The sequence below is a fragment of the Somniosus microcephalus genome, chromosome 8, assembly GCF_052327205.1.
Source record: "Somniosus microcephalus isolate GS21.2 chromosome 8, FLI_Smic_1.0, whole genome shotgun sequence".
Taxonomy (NCBI): domain Eukaryota; kingdom Metazoa; phylum Chordata; class Chondrichthyes; order Squaliformes; family Somniosidae; genus Somniosus; species Somniosus microcephalus.
This window is the reverse complement of record NC_140994.1, coordinates 259,657,738-259,664,114: the sequence shown is the minus strand read 5'-3', so window position 1 is coordinate 259,664,114 and position 6,377 is coordinate 259,657,738. Positions and strand designations below refer to the sequence as shown.

Here is a 6,377-nt window from a genome sequence, read left to right as displayed (position 1 = left end):
GTGTTTTGAAAATTACTGAACCGTGTCCTTTGTTTTACAAAACTGAGAAGGAGAACGTAACAAGTCTTTATTTTTCGCTCAGCATCATGGTGTTTATTATTTTCATAACAATTGAACAAGTGAAAAATGATTTGAATTTGGATTTTCTTGCATCGGATTCGCAATATTGTTCTCGAAACGTATAAAGCATTACGTCTCCCTCATTTCCAGCAGAGGGCAGCTAAGTCTGCGTAGCTCATGATCGTTTCTCAGTTCCTGTCCACAATGTGCTGAGGGTAAAATTTTGCCAACCCGTAAGAAATAGCGCTTCCAGTCCAAATAACAGGTGCCTACATTACGCAGACCCAGCTGAAGTATATAATAGGTAGCTGTAGAGTTAATTCCGCTCAGGCCGAGAAACAGGCCTTAGCCCGACTTCATAGAAAAATCAAAATTTCAGAATACTGCGATATTTTCGTTTCTGAGACCAACCGTCTTCTTGCTCTTCTGATAGAGCCTGCAAAAGCTGCCAATCCACCAAGACCACAGCTCAAAGGCCGGCGAGGTGGTAAGTGCAGGTCGGGGGCTTGCACCCGCGGGAAGCCCCCGACCCAAATTTCTGGGCCATTGTATGTAAATGATAACTCGCCCAGTTTTCCGAAAAACAGATATTTTTTTCAAGTCTCTGAGTTAACGGCAGCGGTAGCGCTCTTCACTCTCGAGAGCGTGCATGATGCAGATGTTGGTGCAAACACAGTCAAATCTTATCAAATCAGCACAAACAAGCACTTTGGCCTGAAGATCCACAGCAGAAGCCATGGGAGTAAAATTGCAGAGTTGATATGAGAAAAACCCTTAGACCGCGTGCAATAGTTGACTTTCCAACTGACGCTGACAGCCATTGACTGTGGGGTTCCCCACAAATCTGGCACAGCAGAAATCATGATCGCTGTACTGGATGTAAATGATAATGCGCCTGTATTCGATCATCAACTATACAGGGTTAACGTGGTAGAAAACTCACCTAAAGGTACCTTGGTGGTGACAATATACGTTGCTGATTTAGACTGAGATGAGAAAGAGAATTTTAAATTTGAAGCTTTGGGTGCATCTCTGAGGGACGGAACTGGAAGTCTCTGAGATGAGAATTGTATTCTATAGATACAGGCCTGAGATAAGTGTTAATAGAATACTCTCAGGCCAAGTAACATTTTTCTTCCACTATCAAATGAGCAAGACCAGGAATGATGAGGAGGCGAAATACTTTCTACTTCGGATGCATGCAGCTAGCATCAAGCACTCGAGATCAGATATAACTTAATCAGATCCACAGTAAAGCTTTCTCTACGTTTTCGTAGTAACATGCGTCAATTTCAACCTCAGAAGGGCACAAATGCCACATTTAAACAATTGCAACAACAGCCGAGTTTTGGCCTCTCTTTGCGCAGTTAGAAATGAATGCTGGATTAGAGCCATGTTTATGCAGCCGGCTCGATCATGCATCGGTTTATTTATCTTCCTCTTCCTTAATTGCCTGAGGTGTTTGGAGACAAGTGTAATCCTGCCTAGTAGCTACTTGATATACGAGCCTGGATTCTTCGCTACCTTTTGGAAAAGGTACTCTGGAGGTTCAACAGCGCTTTGGCTATGTTTATGATGATTTTTAAGGCTGGCGATTGCAACTGAATCCAACAATATCATCAGCCTCTTTATTAGTGTCGTGCTTTTGTCTTGTTAATTTTCTCATTTCCCTGATGGGAATTGTGAACCAACGATCCAAGTCATTCACAATCCTACCAGTAATGCTTTTCGCCGCAGTCGAAGAGATGTGAGGCACTGAAAATGCTAGTCACCCAGTCATGTAATTAGAACCGAAGAAAAGCCGCCAGTCAAGAAAACATTTGGCATTAATTTCCAATTCCTTAAATGTTGTGCTTTGAATCAATTTAAACTTATTTTCTAAGAAATATTAATGAAAATGTTTGCATAATATGATTGATGCAAATTACACTGCCATAATTATGGGTCCATTTGGGTTTCCTATTTAATTACAATATTATTGCTTAGAAGTGGCAAATTGCAAATACAACAATTACTTAAAACATACCGGTAATTCAAGTCTATAAAGTAACAATTGGGAATATTTTCCAGTGCAACGGGAAATTTTGATTGCGCAGTATTAAATATAGACGTTCGTTGGAATTATCAGTCAATGAAAGCAGTTCAGCTTTAAGAAATTCTTGTTGCAATTATGGGTAAGGACTCTTTGTGTCGCTGTCTACCAATAAGAAACACAGAGGCTGCGAGAGATCCACCTCCTCCTCCATTATTACTAAACACAGAGCAGAAGCAAAGTGCAAGGCAGACGCTGCCTGCGTTTAAACCGTCGAGTCATGTTTAGAAGGACCGCTCAGTGCGAGATTTTACATTTATCAGTTTAAGATCGGCATTTTCAAGCATGAGACATCGTATTTGATTGTACAGTGACCAAGATAAGACAAAGACACTGCCGGAGATTGTCGTACGGTTATAACCTGATGCGATCCAGAACAATGGAGAGGGCACTGAGCCACCGGTCGTCTTTAATTTTCTTCATGTTTTCCTGGGACCTAGTTTTCGGACACATTCGGTACTCGATTCCTGAAGAACTGGAGCGCGGTGCCTTCGTTGGGAATATCGCCCAGGATTTAGGCCTAAGCATTCGGGAAATGAGAGCTCGCAAATTCAGGCTGGTCTCTGATGACGGAATGCATTTATTGAAGGCAAACGTGGAGAGTGGCATTTTCGTTGTGAACGAGAGAATCGACAGGGAAATACTCTGCAGAAAAAGCTCGACCTGTTCGGTTTCTTATGATGTAGCGGTAGAAAATCCTTTGGAAATGCATCGCGTTGACGTGGAGATATTGGATGTAAATGATAACGCGCCCAGTTTTACGAAAAACAGATATTATTTTCAAGTCTCTGAGTTAACGGCAGCGGGAGCGATCTTCCCTCTCGAGAGCGCGCATGATGCAGACGTTGGTACAAATACAGTCAGTACTTATCAAATCAGCACAAATGAGCACTTTGGTCTGAAGATCCATAGCAGAAGCGATGGCAGTAAAATTGCAGAGTTGATATTAGAAAAATCCTTAGACCGCGAGCAACAGTCGACATTTCAACTGACGCTGACGGCCATTGACGGTGGGGTTCCCCACAAATCTGGCACAGCAGAAATCATGATCACTGTACTGGATGGAAATGATAACGCGCCCGTTTTCGATCATCAAATATACAGGGTTACCGTGATAGAGAACGCACCTAAAGGTACCTTGGTGGTGACAATAAATGCTGCTGATTTAGACGAAGGATCAAATGGCGAGGTAGAATACTCGATAACTAGCCACGTTTCTCAAAAGGTTCGGGAGTTGTTCAAGCTGGATCCAGAAACTGGACAGGTTAGAGTTGAAGGACTACTGGATTTTGAAGAGAAAAATGTTTATGAAATTGAGGTGCAGGCTGTGGACAATGGTGTACCCGCATTAGTTGGGCGCGCCGAAGTTCTTGTTGGATTAATTGACGTTAATGATAACGTCCCAGAGATAAAAATGACCTCTGCAACCAACAAGGTACGCGAAGATGCTGCTATCGGGACTGTAGTCGCTATAATAAGTGTGGTGGATCGCGATTCTGGTGAAAAAGGACAAATACAGTGTCGCGTACCTGCGTATATCCCGTTTAAACTTCAAAAGTCTTTGAATAACCAGTATAAGTTGATAACAAGCGATACACTGGATCGCGAAACCACTCCGCTATACAATATTTCTATTTCCGCCAGGGATGCCGGGTCGCCCCCTCTTTCAACAAATAAAACCATCCTGATTTTGGTTTCTGATATAAATGATAATGCTCCACGGTTTACACAATCGTCATATAATGTGTTCCTGATGGAAAACAATACTCCGGGTGCATCGATATTTGCTGTTACCGCTTTGGATCCTGATTTGGACAAGAATAGCAAGATCTCGTATTCGCTTTTGGAGAGTCGCATACAAGATGTCTCTGCGTCTGGCGACCTTACTGTTAACTCGGAAACTGGGCGCATTTACGCGCTGCGCTCCTTTGACTATGAAAAACTGAAGAATTTCCAGATCAAAGTTCAAGCTCAAGATGCTGGATCTCCCCCACTGAGCAGCACTGCCATCGTGAATGTTATTATCTTGGACCAAAATGACAATGCTCCGGTCATTGTTTCACCTTTAAAGCGGAACAGTTCGGCGGCTGTGGAGATTGTACCGCAGTCAGCAGATCCAGGATACTTGATTACCAAGATAATTGCTACAGATGCCGATTCCGGACAGAACGCACGACTTTCCTACCGGCTCATAGAAGCTACAGATCGCAGCACTGTTAGTGTGGGATTTCTCTCTGGAGAAATCAGAACAACTCCAAGCTTTAGAGACCAAGATGCCTTAACAGAGAAACTTGTAATTTTGGTAAAGGATAATGGGCAGCCGAGCCTCTCCACTACGGTCACAATTCTCTTTGCAGTCCAGGCTAACGTTACTGAAAAATTCTCTGAGCGAAGAAACAAACCTATAAACCTTGAATTATTTTCCGATTTAAACATGTTGTTAATCATAACTTTAGGGTCAACTTCCTGTATATTTCTGCTAATAATAATTTTTCTGGTCACCCTGAAGTGTGAACAAGACAGAAGTATTTACGGTTACACGTCCAGAATTTGTTGCTACAGACGGAGGAATTCAGCTGATACCTTTAATCGGAGACCTGTCCCAAAAGCAACTTTAAATTACACCGATGCTGGTCAGACTCCCCCTATTCGGGAATCGTTTAATTACACCGTTTGTCTCTCTCCTGAATCCTCCAAAAGTGACTTCTTGTTTTTAAAACCGTGCCATCCGACTTTGCCTCTGGATGATATCAACGTTCGTGAGACAGGGAGCTAATTTAGGTAGAGCATTTGTATTGCAATTAATGTGCATTCTCTTTTGCAAGGCGCGTGTCTATATAGTTGTACACATATACACGCACACACACAGCGAAAGAGATAGGGAGTCAGATATATAGCTAAATAGATGGGTAGCACAGCATACGTATTTGTATAGAGTGACATATATATTAGAGATGCTTTCTCATAATGCCATTTTGTGATTGTTACTAACTTTAGAATAGATACTGAGCTTTTTAGATATTTAATCTGTTTAGTTCAACTAAAGGAAAGTTCGATATCGACAACTTCTAAAAGCACCGTGACAGAAACAGTTCCTCTACGGAGCGGGAATCTTTATTTTCAGTAGTATACGTGCTACTTTGATATCCTTGCTTTTACTGCTGCTTGTGGTGAAAAGTTGTTTTTATTAAATATCGTCCGCTTAGAAACATTCCGCCCTTCTCTGGAATCTGTCGAGAGAACTTGCACCTGTTAGGTTATGCAAAATTATGATTAACTTGGAAGAGTCAACGATGTTTCTGGTTCTTCCGGTGATGTGGCTTCCCTAGCTGCCTTTCGCGCTATTTTATGCATTCTGAGCATATGGGATCCACTAGAATTTAATGTCGATTCATTGTTGCCGTTGATGAAGTGGTGGTGAGCCATTTTCTTGATCCGCTGCAGGCCATGTGCTGAAAGTACTTCCACAGGGCTGTTAGCTGGAAGTTCTAAGATTTTGACCCAAAGACCATGAAGGGACTTCGATATATATCGAATTCGGGATGGAAAGTGACTTGGACTCTTATTTGGAGCAGATGGTGCTCCCATGCGCCTGCTGCACTTGTTCCTCTAGGTGTTGGAGGTAGAAGATTTGCGGAGTGCTGTCGAAGTAGCATTGGAGAGTTGCTGCAATGCAGCCTGTAGATAGTACACATTGCAGCGGTTGTGCGCTGGGGTGTAGTGAGCGGGAGAGGGTATTAAGAGTCTACCACATTCAGTGGGATTGGAGTCACATGTAGGGTATGCCGGGTATGGGCAGCGATTTATATTCCCTGAAAAACATTACTGACCAGCTGGATTTTCACCATAATCTAACAACTTTCACCCAATGTTTGCTGTACCAAACAGCATACTAAACGGATATTTGTTTACGGATGCAATGGCTATTAGAGGGAGGTTTCTGGAGAACCAATGTGCACTCACTGTCACAAAGACATACATACATTATCCTCCTGTAGATATTTGCTGAAATACTAGTGAAATGCGCAGACACATGCCAGCTGAAATTTAATGCAGAGAGATATGCAGTGAAGCATTTTGAAAGGAAGAATGCGAAAAGGCAAATGGCACAATGTTAACGAGCATGCATGAATAGAGAAACCTGAGTTTTCACATACACAAATCGTTAAATTTTCCAGCACAAGTTCATAAGGCTGCTAATACAGCATACGGGGTCCTGGACTTT

General features: G+C 42.4%; 1 pseudogene; it reads left to right on the top strand.

Annotated features, from left to right (window-relative positions):
* Positions 1–2,370: 2,370 nt before the first annotated feature.
* LOC147114312 (protocadherin gamma-A10 pseudogene) lies at positions 2,371–5,360 on the top strand (annotated as a pseudogene).
* Positions 5,361–6,377: the final 1,017 nt, after the last annotated feature.